The 19,826-nt window shown below is 40.7% G+C and overlaps 1 protein-coding gene across 1 annotated transcript in view; it reads right to left on the minus strand.

Annotated features, from left to right (window-relative positions):
* Positions 1–16,474: 16,474 nt before the first annotated feature.
* Positions 16,475–19,826, minus strand: part of tun (N-terminal glutamine amidase tungus) — a 54,427-nt gene continuing 51,075 nt past the window's right edge. The window contains exons 8-9 of the transcript XR_011223872.1: positions 18,882–19,083; positions 16,475–18,378 (exon numbers count right to left, since the gene is read on the minus strand). The gene's annotated coding sequence lies outside the window, so the exon portion shown is untranslated. The remainder of the gene's footprint in view (positions 18,379–18,881; positions 19,084–19,826) is intronic.

The raw sequence follows: 19,826 nt of genomic DNA on the forward strand, positions 1-19,826 counted from the left end.
GTCTTGGATACAAATATCCATGGAGATACGGAATGGAGACAATTGTTGATCAGCGAAGTTGCAGAATCTGTGAGGAGAGTGATGGACACCGCCTTGAACACTATCTACGTGAATGTGAACACCTGAGAGACATTAGAAGTATGTGTAGAATAATAAACCCCACATCGTTTGAATTAGGAAAACACTGTCAAATATTGATACTATTCTTAAAAGATTCCCCCATTTTGCACCCGCAAGATAACGTAAGCTTTTATAAGGGTTGACAGATGTTAATTTTCTTGTTTGAGGAGCTGTTCACTTGAGCCAATTAAGCAAGTCCCAGCTGTGTCTGGGTACAAGTGACAGGATGAACAAACCCAGCGGGTTTTCTTCCTTTTGGAGAGTGTTGTACATGCTGCTATGGCGGTATGTCCACTCACAAGATGAGTGGCGCTGCCCAATAAACTCGCCCCTCGGGACAAAATCTAAAAAATCTTGATCCACCAGGCTGTTGCTTGGAGCGGCCCGCATGCCCACATATCCACCCCAACCCGGTTGGTCCGGTACTCCTTGAAGAAAACAGTCTAGTTTTCTCTTGAAAATGTCCACGGTTGTTCCGGCAATATTTCTTATAGTCGTTGGGAGGACGGTGAACAACCGCGGACCTCTGATGTTTATACAGTGTTCTCTGATTGTGCCTATGGCACCTCTGATGTTTATACAGTGTTCTCTGTGCCTATGGCACCTCTGCTCTTCACTGGTTCTATTCTGCATTTTCTTCCATATCGTCCACTCCAGTACGTTGTTATTTTACTGTGTAGATTAGGGACCTGGCCCTCCAGTATTTTCCATGTGTATATTATTTGGTATCTCTCTCGTCTTCTTTCTAGTGAGTACATTTGGAGAGCTTTGAGACGATCCCAATAATTTAGGTGCTTTATTGCATCTATGCGTGCCGTACATGTTCTCTGTATTCCCTCTATTTCAGCAATCTCTCCTCCTCTGAAGGGGGAAGTGAGCACTGAGCAGTATTCAAGACGGGACAACACAAGTGATTTGAAGAGTACAACCATTGTGATGGAATCTCTGGATTTGATAAAATCCAGAGATCTGGGATGATAAAACAATCAAAATAAATGGTTCAACGTTTGCAAAATAACTGAAACAAAATGACTGTCTTTGATCTGAACCGTCCACTTTGAATGGAAAACGTTATACCTTTAGGTATTGTATGTACTAACTCTATCTATAAATCCAACATTATGTTTGTAAATCAACTATGTATGTACTTTCCTGAATAAAATTTACTTTACTTACTACTTTTACTTATTATGTAATTGGTCATGGCCTATAGGCAACGCTGTCCACGAATCGCCAGTGCAAAAGCTAATTAGTACTCATTATGCCTTATTAGGCACATACATCCTTAAACATGCCAAATTACAAAATTATGACAGAACAAAAATTAACACCCATAACAATTTACACAAGCACTTCAAGCATAAAATATACGATTGGTACAAATTTTGCACATTTACAAATGTCAATGCTTTATACGAGGACCTTGTCAATGAATGTTAAACGTTTAACACCATGCTAAACGGGTGAAACCTAAATGATCAAGAACTAAAAATAGAGGGGCAGCATTAATTTTGTGACACTTCTGAAGTCCATGCATGATCATGTAATATATTTAGCAGAACATTATAGAACACACAAAACAGAGCCGCTCAATACATTTCTCCAAGCATGCCGCACTTTCAGGGAACTGAGAGAAGAGCTAGATAGTCAATACTGCCAACAATTCTAGCAAGGCATTAACCATGCAATATCTACCGCCAAATCTGGTCCAAAATTTAAATCTCAAACCTAACACGCCTCAATTTGCTCACCACCAGCTTATGCCGATATATTTTTAATAGTATGGAAGCTCTTCGAGTAAACCATATCTGCCTCACACAATATTTCAGCTTGCTAGCAATATCACTGGAAATTGTAATACTGAAATTGTCTACAGTGAAATGGATCCAGATGACTTATATGGCATATCTCTATTGGAACTTGAAACTGCACTCAAAAGGGACAGAGCAACTTCTGGAAACGATGGCAGAGCCATTAGTACTCTGCTTGAACTGAGTACTGCTTCTTCCAAACAGTTTAAGTACTGTCATTTAAATAGGACGAGTTACAAAGACAAACTTTCTGGTGCTAAGTGTTACCAACGCACCAGTAGGTAACGTGTATACAAACTGGTTGTGTAGAAGTGCTGCCAACCTCATAAAATTGATTATTCATATTGTATGTAATGTACCAACTAATAACATTCGACTATATCTGTACCCTGTAATACAGATGTCATACACTTCAATCAGCAAAAAGAGTAACGACAATTCAGTACTTTTCAAAGGAATAATAATTGACACTATTGATTCCTCTATACTAATGTACGGCCACGCGAGCACTATGATTACGCTTACATGATAGCTGCTAAAATGCCTCTATAATACACTGAAAAATACAGGAGTAAATTTCTACGATTCAAAATTAGCTCAAGCTGGATATTACTAGAAATGCTGCAACATCAATTGTGAACAAAATAATTGATGGACAGAGCAAGAAATTTAAAATTCCTATTTAGATATCATCTCCCGTAGGTGTCGTCCAACATGGTGGTACAGACAAACTGTTCACGGCATTGGTGAGACCGAAATTTGAATATGCAATCATGTGTGGTGACCATATCTCAAAAACCACATTAATAAATTAACAATGACACAAAGACATGCTATTTCCGGAACTGAAGAAATGAGATTTTGATTGTTGCCGCCGGAGGCGGCTAGTTTATTGTGCACCCCATATTCATCCTGTGAGCGGTAGCGCAAAAAGCATTACAGAGGGCACAAAAGGTCTTTATCAGACCTCATCTTAGATTATTACATAACGAATTTCATCTATCCTTCACACCTTATAGTTAAAGAATTTTCTATTTCAAGAGTTATATATTTACAGCAAGTCATTATACATTGATGGTAGGTCTTATCGCTAACACAATTGTTTGAACAATTGAGATATTACAGTCATTGGGGAGCTGCTGTTTATCATTAGTCTTCACAATATACTACAGGGTACTTGTTTCTTAATCTCGTATGTCGTTTATCTACTGGAAGCGAAATATGGATACCGTGCAAGAATTTCAGGTATTTTATCCTTGGTAATAAGTAAAATCAATCCCAACTAATCCGGCAAACGTCACTAATCAGCTATGCAGATGACATCCTTGTACATACTAAAACCCACCGCGAAATGAAGAAATGAGCAATGCGGAAAACCTGAATGGAGGCGTTAAGCATGTCAAAGCTGGAAGATAGATGGGAAACAAGCGATATGATCACTACATACAAAATAGTGACAAGAATCGACACAATTGACATGGAGGAATTTTTAAAACCTACAACTTCAAGAAAAAGAGGTCCGAGTTTCAATCCAAGGAAACAATTAAAGATGCTGAAAAAATCGAAAGTTCTATTTCGCTAAAAGGGGTTAGAGGTTGGAATATTTAAGTGTGAAGGTTGTGGATGTGAAAACCATATCTGCAATATCAAACCATCACGTGACAAAACTATAGGAATGAAAAATGATACTATAGGAATGATTTTATGAATATGATACTATAGGAATGAAAAAACTCCACGATCTTAGCTCTCTTCCAGTAACTTATATACTATACTATTACTTATATACTATACTATACACTCACGTAAATACACACACTTACAGTCCACTTCATAGCTATGTATTGACTACAATTTCTGAATATGCTAACAATATTAAGAATTACCCTCACAAGATCCATGGTTCCCCCCTATAATTTAGACATTTACAGGGACGCTATTGGCGTTACACAGGATATAAGGGAATTTAAGCCATCACGAGAATGGCATGTCTATGCGAGTTATGGATTACCTAGCACAAACTCTACATTATAGCAATTTAGAGTACGGAATCATTAGCATAAATAAGACAACAGCAATGGCCAAAACTACAACTTTATCGATTCAACGAAGCTCCACCACAAATAAAATTTCACAGGTATAAAATGTTAATTTGGTTGGCCTATTTTAGAATATCCATGTACTCTATTAAACTTACTATAACATGCTCAAATTGCAGAGTACAAAACAAAGCACTACGATATGTAGCAAATCTAGCACTCAACGACAGAGAACGAATTGATAATTTCCATATACAGTTTAAAATGGAACCAATAACCAAACAAACGTTCATATAGCCTCTCAGTAAAGCAACTGTAAAGAATGAATAACATGTACATACCAAACACAAGACTCATTCAAAATTCACAATACTACAAATTATGAGATATAAGAGCAGCCTCATAGGACAAGAAGAATGTCGCTACAACATAAACAGTTTGCAATCAAGTAATAACGTGCTTGTCTTGGAAGCTAGACGTAGTTATGTAAGAATACTTAGCAAGAGGGTAAATATAAAAATGTTGTGGATTCCTTCTCACATTGGCATGCAGGAACATGACAAAGTTGACGCCCTTGCTAAGGCTGCAGTAAATAAAGACAGTATTGAATGGAATCTTGAGTTATCAAATAGGTCCCTTAAACGTGTCATTAGACGAGAACTCCTAGATGGATTTGAAGAAAGTAGAACAGTGCAAACTGGAACTAGCAGGTCCATTGTTCATCACAATGAAATGTGTGAAGTAAAACATGTGTATGGGGCAAGTAACAAAGTCAGTAGACTAACAGATGTTGTCACAGCTCGTATAAGACTTGGCTACAAGTATCTCTGGCAGTTCGGCTTGTATAGGGATCTAGATGAAGTAAAGTGTAAAGTGTGTGGACATAGGCAGGGACACACACTCGACACTATATCTTGGATTGTTGTAAAATTGAGCCTTTTAGAGATGAATCTAAGCTCACTCTGTATGATATGGCAACCTATCTTATTACCATGGATAAATTACCTGAAATCCTTGCACTGTACCCACATTTTGCTTCCAGTAGATGAACGACATATGAGATTCAGAAACAAGTAGTGTATTGTGAGGACTAATAATAAACAGAAGCTCCCCTATGACTCTGTAATATCCCCATTGGCCAAACTATTATGTATTAACGACAAGACCTACCATTAATGTATGATGACTTACTGTAAATATGTAGCTCTTGTAATAGCACTTTCTCTGTAACTAGCTGACATTGTATCTATAAGGTGTGAAGGATTGAAGAAATTGTTTTTGTAATAATCTAAGATGAGGTCTGATAAAGACCTTTTGTGCCCTCTGTAATGCTTTTGCGCTACCGCTCACAGGATAAGTATGGGGTGCACAATAAACTTGCCGCCTTCGGCGGCAACAATCAAATCGCTACAACAAAAAGTCAGAAGATATATTGACAAACGAAATTACCCTAGATCAATAGCGATAAGTAATCTACCCAACGAGGAAGAATGGGAACCACCACATCCAGCGAATACTTAGTACATAAATTAAAACTATCATCAACAACGAAAATATAATTAACGAAATCAAACAAGTAATCTAGCCACCAGAACATTGCTCCCCAGGATAAGCTGAAAGCAAAATCAAGCAACATTCTTATCAAGACTAACAACACTAATGAAGAAGTTAGTTGGGATATTTGGCCACTGTTGTTAGTAATTCTGATATTGATGAATACATAGGTATTTTCACCATGGTTGTGCAGATTTCTTGACTCGGTTAGGTGTAAAATCGGTGTTGAGACACTCGGGGTGAACTGATCCCCGTTGACCAATGTACTACCCACATCACTTTTGAGGAGTAAAAGATGAATAGTTAGCAGGAAACTATATACGTATCAATAAGATCACAGCCTTCCACAGGAAAACAGAAAATAGGGTCCGGTGAACAACAGATGGCGTCGTCATCGTCACAATATGCAATCATTTATTTTTCACAGCTCCAGGTGTGAAAATTCCTTTTCTTTTAGCTGAACCCTTCCAAGAAACATTGGCTGCATTTTAAGGGGGAGTGAGGGGGGGGGGAGCAAGCCTAGCATGAACGTAAGATTTGTAGGAATTGCTTGGTAGGTGTCTCGACGAGTCAGAAATATGGAATAAGGAATGACAGGCATGAAGAAAATGGTCTGCCACTTGGGGATTACACCGTTATGAGGTATTGATATAGTGTTTAATGCTTGAGTCATTAGTGTTGTTACGTCATGTCTCCTCCCCCCTCCCCTCATATATTTATAACACCTTGTTGAAAGGGTTGGCCGGGTGTAGCTCTGGGGACATCCTATGGCTGCTGGTTGGGATGTTTGGCCCTTGTTCCCGGTAATTTTCATATTGATGGATACATAGGTATTTTCGCCATGATTGTGCAGATTTTTTTTATTTGGTTAGGTGTAAAATCAGTGTTGAGGCACTCAGGGTTCAGTTATCTGGTAAGTTACTTGGAATAATGCCTCTTGCAAATTCTCTTGCGGGCTCTCTATAGTGTGACACAACGGGCTCTCTATAGTGTGACAGCGTCACCCTATAGTGAACCCGCAGTGTTAGTGTGACCAAAGCATATTACTAAGAATAATAAAATATATTGTTGGAAGATAAAGCGTCTTGTACGTTTTTCATTTTCCTGTTTAAAATACTTAAATTCAAATCTAAATTCTTAATCAATGCTGTTAAAAAATATATAAATATACCCAAATTATTACCACGATCATATCCACCATTAAACAGCATGATTATCATTACCATGTTTCACCAATCGTACTAATCCAATCGGGTCTCCCTGCGTGGGTTCGAATCCCATTCACGACGTGAAAATGTTCAAGTTTTTTATTCACATAACAAAGAGTATCTGGTAGACGGGACACCACGAGCTTAGCTCTCATCCTGTAACCACACTTAGCTTACAGTGTAGTTACAGGATGTAGCTTCCTATAAGTATGTAGTTACCTGTAAGCTGCCAACTGCTCTTACGCCCGTCACTGAAGCTAATGATGGATGGGCTTTACTCACTCCAAATAACAGGAAGGCATCTGATAAATTGTGGTGAACTACAATTCTCCCAACCAAGCACCCGCTCTCTACTTTCTTATCCCAGTAATTGATAATATACCCGCTATGACACCATTGCACGTCAGTCGTGGGTAGTAAAAATGAATTTTATATCAAAGAATCGATTACCAGTGAATTTCTTTGGATAAATCGTCCAGTTTTGTTTTATTTATATGGCGAAAATGTGATGCGAAGGAAGTCGGAAATATATTTAATGTAATCTGTTACTATGATATCTGGAAGAAATTCTCTCATTCATATGTATAATTTAAATATATAGGCCTAAACCTGCATAGAACATTAACCCTGCTCATCTATATTGACTGTTACTCTGCCTCCAAAGATAATATAAGGATTGCTTTAGCATCACGACCTTTAGCAACACGACCTTTAGCAACACGTGTCAGGCCCATTACATGTGTAAAATAAACTTTGGAAAGTTAATTAATTTCGTCAAAGTTTCGTGTACGAAATTTTGATCTAATCCTTTCATTCACAACACCTATACATGAATGACTGCTTTCAAAATACTCTATTTAATTATATAATATTACTAGAGAGATGGAAAGATAGGGTACCACCTCTGGTTACACTAGTATAATGTTTCACTTACGTTTTTATATTGTCTCTTACCATAAGAGTTGTTACACAAATGATATACAAAGTTAATATTCACAGATGTAGATTTTCTCAAGTTCCACAAATGACGGACAGGAACCAAGAATTCTGTGTGCATTTTCCCTGAGGAATGTGAATAACGAGAGTGAAGGTGTTAAGAGTAGTTTATATATTACACACCCCATACTCATCGTGTGGGTGGTAGTGAAACAGGTTACACTTGCAGATATCAGACTCGGGAATTTAATCCTAAAGTTCAGCTGGTTATGCACTAACCAGCGAATCTGAATAGCCACCCAAGAACATATAATTCAATATGGGTATATTGACCGCTCGACACGCTTGACTCAAATCCAGTTAGGATTGCTAGTAAGACTCTCTGATTGATTCAGTCTGGCGTCATTGAACATTTAGTTTTACCCCTCTCTCAAACCCAGGAAATCAGATTACCCAAAATAAACTAAGAAAGAAAACTTGCCCAGAACAAAAGAAGATCCAAAATCAGTATATGCATATATACGAAGTAAAACCAAAACAAAGGACTTTGTAGGACCCACTAAAAGATGAGACTAACCAAGTTATATTGGATGATATAAGGGCTGCAAACACTCTGAATGAATACTTTACATCAGTTTTCACACTAGAAAGATTGAATGGCATCCCATCATCCACACAAATGTTTGAAGAAGGTGAAGAGAATGAATTAAGAGATATACCCATTACATGCGAGACAATCAGGAAGAGCATTAACAAACTAAGACTCAAAACCCCAGTAGGTGTGGATGGATTTCAATCAAAAGTCGTAAAGGAACTGGCAAATGCACTGAAACTCCTTTTCACAAAAATCCTGGACCAAGGAATAGATCCTCTGGATTGGAGTCCGAATCCATAATTCACTAAAAGTTGCAAAACAAGTGGGAGCAACAGTAAAAAAAGCGAACCAAACCCTGGGAATAATTAAGCATACGTTTACATTCAAGGAAAAGAAGGTAGTCGTTCAGTTCTACTAATACGCCCCATCTGGATTATAGCATCCAGGCATGGAGACCTCATCTTCAGAAAGACATAGCAGTAGGTAGTGAATGAGTGATTGTAACCTATCCACCGCTGCGGTGTGCACCGCGGGATGAACATATCAATTGTGACACTAACTCTCCATACTGTCATATCCTTTATATCCTCCATACTTTAACTCCATATGTCAGTTACTTAATTCAGAAACTGTACTTGTGGTCGGTCTCGAACCCAATGTTGATGTGACGATGTGCATTGAATTTTGTAACTTGCTCATCAAGAGTGTAACTTGCTTAGCTAAATGAATTGTGGGGTTCAGTCCCTGAGCCCATTATGTGCCTCTGTAACCCTTTCCACTACCGCCCACAGGATGGGTATGGGGTGCATAATAAATTAACTAAACTAAACATGCACACAAACACACGAGTGACAAAGCCGCAGACACCAAAGGAACCTGCCAACAGAGCTTGCTAGGTCTGAACAATGTACCCTTGCAACAAATGGACTGCTATTGGGGAAGGGTCGTGAAGAAGGATCATGAACCACAGTTCAAACTCAATAGTCATAATAATAATAATAAAACACTGCAGTTCCACTCCCACAAACACAGACATGCAAGTTAATTAATAAATTTAATATAATCGATCACACATCTGCTTAGTCTAAGATAGGTAACGACCCACACCAGACAAACAGGAGTTCGTAATATATAAATTACTAAGTAATTGTGGGTGATAATACTCTAACAGCCCCTCTCGTCGTGCATGTACATCCGTCACTGATGACAGCTATTCTATACCACCATTCTAATGATCTGTGAAGAAAAAGAACGGTGACAGCTTTGTTCTACAGCTTGAGTTATGTAGATACATTTTCAACATGTTAGATATAGCACAGGCTCGAGTAGTTTTTATTATGTTGAATGACCTTCCCAATCATGTCAAAGGCTGTACATCTCAACCAGTTCAAGAGAAACACTAACTCCACGTAATCTACTTTACCCCCTAAATGTCAACACATGTCTTGCTATTTTCAAACAATACTGTTTGTTGACCAACTTGTATAATTGCTGATTTCTGCCCCCCCCCCTTATTTTTCCCCTTTTTCAACAATTTATACTTTAATCGCAATTAGTATTAAGTTTTAGTCTAAGTGTTTTTCCCACACCTTGCCCGAAACGCTGTGCGTATTAGTGGCTTTAGGTATTGTGTGTACTAGCTCTATCTATAAATCCAATATTATGTTTGTAACTCATGTATGAATGTACTTTTGCCTGAATAAACATTTGATTTGATTTGTGTGGAGCTAGGTTTCAAGGATACATTTTATTAGATGTTTATTAATTATTAATAGTGCAGAAGAGGTTCTGAGGGGTGTAATGGTGAGCAGGTGATAGAGCAGACCGTTCTCGCGAGCGTACCCAACGTCAAGAAACTGTCGTACTAAAGTGCCCTCTCCTAACCTACCAGAGGACCCAAAACTAAAAACGGGACAGTATGTAAATTTTTCGAGTCGCTACTATTTTCTAGTACAATTTTTAGCCATAAGTATAGGCTAAAATGCGTCAAAATGCGACACTGTTAGGAGGATGGGTTGCATCCTAACCTACCAAAGGACCCACGAACAGAAAACGGGACATTATGTAAATTTCGCAAGCCGCTACCATTTTCTAATACGACAGTTTTGGCATTAGATAAAGTATGTCAAAATACGACGTGCCCATGTGTTAATACTACATGGTATTGATGTACCAGGAGCTGCTCTGTGGATCACACACGAGCTGGGACTTTTAATTCCAGTTGTTAGGGACATAGCCAGTACTTAGGCTTGTATCGAGGTATCCCTAGATCGAACTAATGATCTTCCCCAGGATACAATCTGCTACAGTTGCCTAACGCCTGACCAGAGACATCAGTTAAAAGGAAACTTGCTCAAGCATTTCTGTCCTCACAGAAATTCAACATATAGGAAAAGAAGCCCATAATCGAGGGCTGTCAATCACCCTAAATTGGATACCAAGTCACATTGGCATAGATGGTATTGAAAAGGCAGGCTCACTAGCAAAAACTGCCACTGCTCTACCTGTTGTACAGGTTCAAATACCTCCAAGTTTCTTACAGATAAAGGAGCAAATCAAGAAGAAAATATTCTCAACTATCAAAAGTCGCCACAGAGCCAAAGTAGCGGAAGGAAGATCCACTGCGATATGGTACGAACAAGCCACTGGTTACTCCTCTTTCAAGCCTGGCAAAAAGATATCCAGAGACATTGCAGTAGCCATACACAGACTCAGACTTGGTTACAAGTGCTGCTGGGAGGTAATGAACCCAATAGTTAAAGAGTGTCACATCTATGAAACTGAAGCGGAGGCGCCACTATTGCACTACTTACTGGAATATGAAGGTACTGAAGCCCTGCGCATCAAACTCAATATTAATCCAACAACAGCAGCTGCATTAGATGCACATTCCACTGCGACTACGATGCTTAAAAAAGCCGTTGAGGAATAGGACTCATTAATGAGCATTCTGCATCTACATCCGCCACCAAGATGTTAATAAAACAAGATTAAAACCAGTGCACTAAAACAGAAGCGATAAATAAGCAGGTAAAAAGGAGGAATCCCCTCCTCCATTTTAAACTTAGGCCCAAATATCACAGAAACAACAAGGCGTATAACCAAACTCATCTACGGGCTCACCATAGCCCGTGCTACATGGACACTTCGTTCTGAGTAGCTAAATCTGAAACAACAACAATAACAAGCATTTCTGTCCTGCCCGGGGATCAAACCCGGAATCCCCGATTGTGAGTCAAGAAAGTAGGTCACTGTACTACAGGACATCATGATGCTGTTCATCTAGAGGCCACAACGTCACAAGTGGCGGGTGCGCCCCGGCGTTCCCGTGTAAGATAAACACCTTAATTAATGCTCAGCTTTACCACTCCATAAAACAAATAACCTTCCTAACCCGACCAGAAACTTACGGACCCAAGAAACCGCCTAACTTATCGAGGCCGATGCATTGAAAAAGCAGATATGGGTGAGCCGTTAATTTTCATATGTTGCATTTAGTTGCCATGACGTAAAAAACGCGACCAATTAGTTCAAAGGATGGGTCACCTGTCGAAAGGTAAATTCATGTGTCTTGCGACAGTTAAACACGCTGTTAGGCAGATATTTAGCGATTCGTAAAAAGTCAAAGTCAACCAAACCTGAGGTACATATAGTCAAACCTTTTGGTACCTTTTGATATAGTACCATATATGTATATATGGAAAATATCTAGAGCATCTAGATCTAGCAGTATTTATGTCATGGGTGACTTTAATTTTAGAAATCAGATCCTGATTTCCTTTATGGTCCTGATTTCCTTTATGATCCTTGCAAATTACACAAAGATTTATGGTAAATTGGGAAGTGAAAATGATATTGAGGCCTTACAAAGAGATCTACATGAAATCAACAAATGGTCGGAAGATTGGTATATGCTTTTTAATATCGAAAAATGTAAGAGCTTGCATTTGGGGCAAAACAATGTACGTCACAGATATCATTGCACGTTACAACTATACAATTATAAACATGATCTTGCAGAAGATTAATGAAGAACTGGACTTCGGGGTCAGAATGCACCATTTAAACTATGTTGCACAACAAGTGGTACCTGCAGGAAACAAAAATATATAAACCAAACCCTAGGAGTAAATAAATAAATAAATAAATATATTATTGTATCCAAGCATTGAGACCTCATCTTCAGAAAGATATCGCTTTGGAGAAAAGTTCATCGCTTTTGACAGAGGCCAACCTATATCGTGTTCCAACCTGGTTGATACCTGGTTGATGGGGTTCTGGGAGTTCTTCTACTCCCCAAGCCCGGCCCGAGGCCAGGCTTGACTTGTGAGAGTTTGGTCCACCAGGCTGTTGCTTGGAGCGGCCCGCAGGCCCACATACCCACCACAGCCCGGTTGGTCCGGCACTCCTTGGAGGAATAAATCTAGTTTCCTCTTGAAAATATCGTGAAAACCTATATCGTGCTACAACTTATATCGTGTTAGCCTCTCCTAAACTCGAGGCCAATCGAGCAAAAACGCAGAAACATTTTCTAGAGGCCAGTTGAGCAAGAGTCGGACGCCCACCATACTCAGAGGCCCGGCACCTTTCGGCGAAGACAGTGCTGATCACAGTCTTCCAGGTCGAAGATCCAGTCAGTATACAGAAAAAAATCTATCACCTTAACCCTGTGACCCCAGGCGATAAGCACGCCAAGGCGTGGAAGAGGAATGAATGCCTAACTGAAGTACAGTATTGAGACCCAGTGGTCCAGTTTCAGTCTCGCTCCTGTGCCAGGTTAGTCCACTACGGGCTCACCATAGCCCGTGCTACTTGGAACTTTTCGTTCCCAGCAGCTGAATCTTAAACAACAACCCAGTGGTCAAAATCGCGTCTTGTTGTTCGGCGGTCCCCAGGTGGAGGGGAACAAGTTGTATACATGTCGTCAAAGTCGAGGTCGAAATTATATTGTGAATTCAGTTAGATGCTGTGTATAAGTTAGCATTATGCAATAAGATTGATAATCTGTGTATTATGTATCCGTAAGCACCTTAATGGCTATTGAAAGTCTGTTATGGTATAACGCAAGAAACAATTTGACGCTACCTCTGCTATCAGCCCAGCGACGCGCAGAACAGACATGTCCTCACTCCTCGACGTCGAGTCAACAACTGGAAGAGTGCAGGGTTGCCAGTTCCAAATTACGGAAAGTAGCGAGCTGACGGTCAAAAAGTAGCGAATTTGTAATAAGAGTAGCCCAATTTTTTTTTAGTGAATGATATGGGTTTCAAAGTAATATATTTTGATACATAAAGTACACTATACGATGCTAATTGTTTTATTAATATTACTTCTGCACATACACACACACATTATATACATATATATGTCGTACCTAGTAGCCAGAACGCACTTCTCGGCCTACTATGCAAGGCCCATTTGCCTAATAGGCCGAGTGATTTTTTATATTTTCAATATAGTGTTTCCATTTAGTTTATTTGAATTATTATTATTAAATTGTATTAATAACATAATTTACTGACTTAGTGGTGATAGGTTAGGTTAGGAAGGGTTGGTTAGGTTCGGTCATATATCTATATTAGTTTTAATTCAAATTTTAAAAAATTAACTTATACATAATGAAATGGACAGATTTATCATTTCATAAGGAAATTTTTAGAAAATTATGTAAATTCAGGAAAACTTGGCTCATTGGGCAATTCGGGCCTTGCATAGTAGCCAGAACGCACTTCTCAGCCTACTATGCAAGGCCCAATTTGCCTAATAAGCCAAGTTTTTATGATTTAATTGTTTTTCGACTACCTATCCTAACCTAAGCCAACCTAACCTATAAAGATAGGTTAGGTTAGGTTTGGTCATATATCAACGTTAATTTTAACTCCAATAAAAAAATTGACCTCATACATAATGAAATGGGTGGCTTTATCATTTCATAAGAAAAAAATTAGAGAAAATATATTAATTCAGGAAAACTTGGCTTATTAGGCAAATCGAGCCTTGCATAGTAGGCCGAGAAGTGCATTCTGGCTACTAGGTACATTATATATATATATATATATATATATATATATATATATATATATATATATATATATATATATATATATATATATATATATATATATATATATATATATATATATATATATATATATATATTGATTTTTTGCCGCCAGAGGTGGATAGTTCATTAAGCATCCCCTATTCAACCAGTGAGTGCTGGTTTATTGTGCACCCTGAACCCCGACCACACAACTGCAAGCCTAGCTAGCATGAACGAACCGACAATAAACATACTTGAACTTGAAATGGACTTTTAATGTTTTTTTTTCGCAGCTTTATTTCCATAGTTTCCGAGCTGTTTTCTTTACCGTGTATGCTGTAATAAACTATTTCTATATTTACAGTTGTTTCTTCCTGTGAAGATTATTAAACAATGGTGATTATAAGGGCGCGCAAGTTCAGCCTGGCCAGGGCCGCCAGCAGCCCTTGGGCCCGCCCCGGCAGCACCCAGTCTTTAATTTGGCACCTTTGTGGCACCTGGGTCATCGGCTGGGACCACCTCGGCCGGAACGTCAGCAGCTGTGCTTGGCCCCCAGGGACATGCTCAGCTGGAACACCACCAGCTGGGCCATCAGCTGCTGGGTCATCGGCTGGGACCACCTCGGCCGGAACGTCAGCAGCTGTGCTTGGCCCCCAGGGACATGCTCAGCTGGAACACCACCAGCTGGGCCATCAGCTGCTGGGTCATCGGCTGGGACCACCTCGGCCGGAACGTCAGCAGCTGTGCTTGGCCCCCAGGGGCATGCTCAGCTGGAACACCGCCAGCTGGACCATCAGCTGCTGGATCATCGGCCGGAACAGCTGCAGCAGCTGTCAGCAGCTGTGCTTGGACCCCAGGGGCGTGCTCAGCTTGGAACACACGTTTTGTAGTGTACTGGCGAGGAAGAGGCGAGCAAGAGGTCGCCGAGTCCGCACACGCCCGATTAATAACCCACTCGATGCGCGCGCGCGCGCTACTTAGTCGGTTAGACACAAAATCATGGTAATACGTTTTCGTTCCCCGCAGAACTTCACCACTTTTGGGAAAAGCAGTGACTATTTTCCATCCTTCCGTGTGACTTGTTGAGCTCGAAACCGTTGCTCCTTGTTCGTCTTACATCTTCTAGCCTTTTGAAGAAGTGTTCTCGATTAAAATCTTCCAAATTGTTCAGTAATTTAAAAGTTTTGCTGAGAGCAGACTGTCATGTCTGGTCCCTGTGACCCCCCTCAACCGTTCTGGCACAGGAGCGGGGCTGTAACTGCTTATTTGTGATTGATGAAGATTAAGCCACCCAAGAGGTGGCACGGGCATGAATAGCCCGTAAGTGGAAGATTTTTTTTGGAGTGAATGTGATCTTTATGGTCATGAAGTCTCTTTACCAGTCTCTTTACCAGATCTTACCAGATCTTTACCAGTCTCCGTGGTGTAGTGGTAAGACCCTCGCCTGGCGTTCCGCGAGCGCTTTGTCATGGGTTCGTATCCTGGTCGGGGAAGATTTATTGGGCGCAAATCCTTAACTGTAGCCTCTGTTTAACTCAACAGTAAAATGGGTACTTGGTTGTAACAACGATTCTTCGCGGGGATCGTATTCCAGGGACCTGCCCGAAACGCTATGCGTACTAGTGGCTGTACAAGAATGTAACAACTCTTGTATATATCTAAAAAAAAAAAAATATATATATATACTCGTGCTGCTGTGCGTGCTGTGCTCGCATTTAAATCGTCAGTCTGTGGCTGCTATCGCGGGGTGCTTGTTTTTGTTGCATCTGATCCTAAATAATCATAATTGAGTTTCTTAACATTAATAGCCCAAATTAGCGCATCTTGCTTTTAAATTAACCCAAAAAGTAGCAAGTAGCGAAATTAAAAATTTGGGAGCGCGGGGCTCTCATAAGTAGCCCAATTCCCTATTTGTAGCCCAATCTGGCAGCACTGGAAGAGTGCGGGCAGGTGCAAAGGACGGCACCTGCCCGCCTGCAGCCAATCAATGATGTGCGTGTCAAAGGTCTTCCCATAATTATTTGGAAGAATATTTCCCCCTGAATTTTAAAGTAAAATATTGTCTTTGCATTTACAGCTTCAGCGGGTTGACGATTCCGTGCGTTTATTTCTCTATGCGTGAAAAGGGATCCCTTGTTTTCTGGCCAGGGGGAGAAAGATACTGGCAGTATGGGGCGTTAAAGTTTATTGAAGATTAAATTCTGCAGAACATGTAAATATATAAAGTTCACATAAAGTAAGTAATTATATAAAGTTTATATTAAACACGGTTTATATTATAGGCTTAACAAAGTTGATATTATATAAAACTTAATATTGAACATGTAAATATACAAAGTTTCAAATATAATTTAAGGAATATATAACGTTTATATTAAAATATATAAAGTAAATATATAAAGTAAATATATAAAGTAAGAATTAACAGTAACAATTCCAAGGACTAGATTTAACTTAAAAGGTACACCCGTAGTAAGTATGAGACCTTAGCCTATAGTGACATGGAAACTAATTCTGCAGAAACCTAAAGGTTAACTGGTACTAGAATTAAGGCCGAGTGCAAATGTGTAGTAATTATATAACACTAGGATATAACAGGCAGGACACAAAGAATAACTAATAAGTGAGAGACCACATAACACGTAATGTACCCGGCCAAGAGGCCGTAAAAGACCTAATGGATAAGGAGAAGGGGGTGTGACTACAAGTAGGGCTTACTAGCACCTAGACTGGGCAAAGTATTAGCTGCGGACAGCGGGACACTTGGGGACCGGCGCTGCACCCCCCTTCCCACATGCAGTGTGGAGACAATCGGGACAACTGTGCAAAGCATGACGGGGGTACAAAAGCAGCCGCTTGCAAAAGGGGGGGAGGGTGGGGTTTTTGCGAGGGCAGCGGCGAGGGCAGGCGGAGTGAGGCGGAGCCCCGTTGTGCGCCCGTATTTATGCGGCCCCAAACTGCCCGCGCAACGCCGCGGGACGCGCTGCGCAATTGTTTCTTTCTCCCCCGCCAGAAACATCCCCGCTTGTGTTGCAAGCAGTGACCATTTTCTGGCCAGGGGGAGAAAGATACTGGCAGTATGGGGCGTTAAAGTTTATTGAAGATTAAATTCTGCAGAACATGTAAATATATAAAGTTCACATAAAGTAAGTAATTATATAAAGTTTATATTAAACACGGTTTATATTATAGGCTTAACAAAGTTGATATTATATAAAACTTAATATTGAACATGTAAATATACAAAGTTTCAAATATAATTTAAGGAATATATAACGTTTATATTAAAATATATAAAGTAAATATATAAAGTAAATATATAAAGTAAGAATTAACAGTAACAATTCCAAGGACTAGATTTAACTTAAAAGGTACACCCGTAGTAAGTATGAGACCTTAGCCTATAGTGACATGGAAACTAATTCTGCAGAAACCTAAAGGTTAACTGGTACTAGAATTAAGGCCGAGTGCAAATGTGTAGTAATTATATAACACTAGGATATAACAGGCAGGACACAAAGAATAACTAATAAGTGAGAGACCACATAACACGTAATGTACCCGGCCAAGAGGCCGTAAAAGACCTAATGGATAAGGAGAAGGGGGTGTGACTACAAGTAGGGCTTACTAGCACCTAGACTGGGCAAAGTATTAGCTGCGGACAGCGGGACACTTGGGGACCGGCGCTGCACCCCCACCGCAGGCCAGCAGCCGGACCCCCCCCCGAAGGGCGAGTGCCAGCTGGCCGCGTGAGGCACTCAATGTAGCAGAGCAACAACGTCCCGTCTGACGTAGGATGTGAGCACTACTCTTCCGCCTGCCGTTTGCCATTATTTCTGATGTGGCGAGCCCGTCCCGAGACAGCTGGGTGCGGAGCGTAGTCATCTGAAGTCAAGCCTAGCGCCGAGAGGGCAGCGCGTAGGATCCTGGAGAAATCTCGCCTGGTGACAGGAGCGCTTGTAGGATCTGTGCTTGTAGGATCCGAAGAGTGTTGATTCCTGACCATGTAAGCGATACCTGGTCCAGTCGGAGCGTGCGTCGATTTTTTGTCGCGTAGCTCACCTCCCCCGAGCTGAAAGATATAAGGCAGTAAGGGTGGGCAGAAGCGGCGTGCAGTGTTATCGTGACAGGCAAGAGCACAGACGAGAGGGAAACCCTAGCTGAATCAATACGGAGACGAAAAAACGGGGGAGGGAGCCCGGCAGCAGGAATTAAGAGAAACCTTAATTAACAATCCTGGATGAATAAAGAGCATCCGAATAATTATACTGTAGCAATGAAGGGGGGCTAACAATTCTAAGAATCTTCCAGCAAACGGAAGGGGGAAGTACCTTTGCTAAGAGCAAAGGTGGGAGAAAACCAGTAGGAGAACAGCAAGGAAGCACAAAGCAACTATAACAGGGTAAGACGAAACACTATAAATCTTGAATATAAACAATACATATACCAAGAACGGGTATAACAACTAAGCAACATATACATAAACAATAAAATGGAATAAGAACCAATTCTTAAAGCCAAATCTATAACATGCTTGTGTCCTAACGGATGTAGAATGTGAGCGGGGAACATTACCCTTGGTCTCTATCCCATCTCTGCCTCCAGACGGGTGATTGGGCTGGATAGAAGCCAAGGAGTCTGCCTTAAGTGGCCGCTGAGAGTAGTCTTGTGTTGTCAATGAGCGTCTGCGAGCCGCAGCTAGTACGCCGTGAACTTCGGCAACATCTTTAGAACAGGAGCAAAGTGAAATTGACGGCAGGGAGCTGCCATTCAGTAACTGTAATAAGGATAATAATAAGCATACAATGTCGTAAATAATCGTACAATGAAGACTACAATGTAATATCGTAAATAACCGATGACGGCAAGTGCCGCAGAATGGAAGGAATTAAGAAAGCAACGCCAAACCATAATAGCAATTTATATTTTAATAAAATAATACTGGAATGACAGTGACGGTACGGAATAATATTAATACTGCCATATAGCCCAGCAAATAAAGAGAAGATAATAGTATTAACGTAGGCCCTGGGCGGCTGCATCCCGGCACCGCTGCGTGCGTTGATGGTGATCGGAGGAATATCCGGCTCGCGTTCTCTTCCTCGCCGCAGTAGGGTGTGGTTTTTGCGAGGGCAGCGGCGAGGGCAGGCGGAGTGAGGCGGAGCCCCGTTGTGCGCCCGTATTTATGCGGCCCCAAACTGCCCGCGCAACGCCGCGGGACGCGCTGCGCAATTGTTTCTTTCTCCCCCGCCAGAAACATCCCCGCTTGTGTTGCAAGCAGTGACCATTTTCTGTCCTACAGTGTGGCGCGGTCCGTCTAATTACCGCAAGCTACCACAAGCTACACAAGCTTCACTAAGCTTCCTGGCAAATTCTTAGGACAGTGAACACACACTTGGTTGTGTGCAACCCCAGCAGGCAGAAGGGCAAAATCCACCCTCGACTGCTCAGAACTGTATGCAAATAATGCACCTTGTGATCCCAAGTTGGTCAGTCAGCAAGTCTGCATAACAAAAGTAC

The sequence above is a fragment of the Procambarus clarkii genome, chromosome 66 (genome assembly GCF_040958095.1).
Source record: "Procambarus clarkii isolate CNS0578487 chromosome 66, FALCON_Pclarkii_2.0, whole genome shotgun sequence".
In the NCBI taxonomy this organism is placed as follows: domain Eukaryota; kingdom Metazoa; phylum Arthropoda; class Malacostraca; order Decapoda; family Cambaridae; genus Procambarus; species Procambarus clarkii.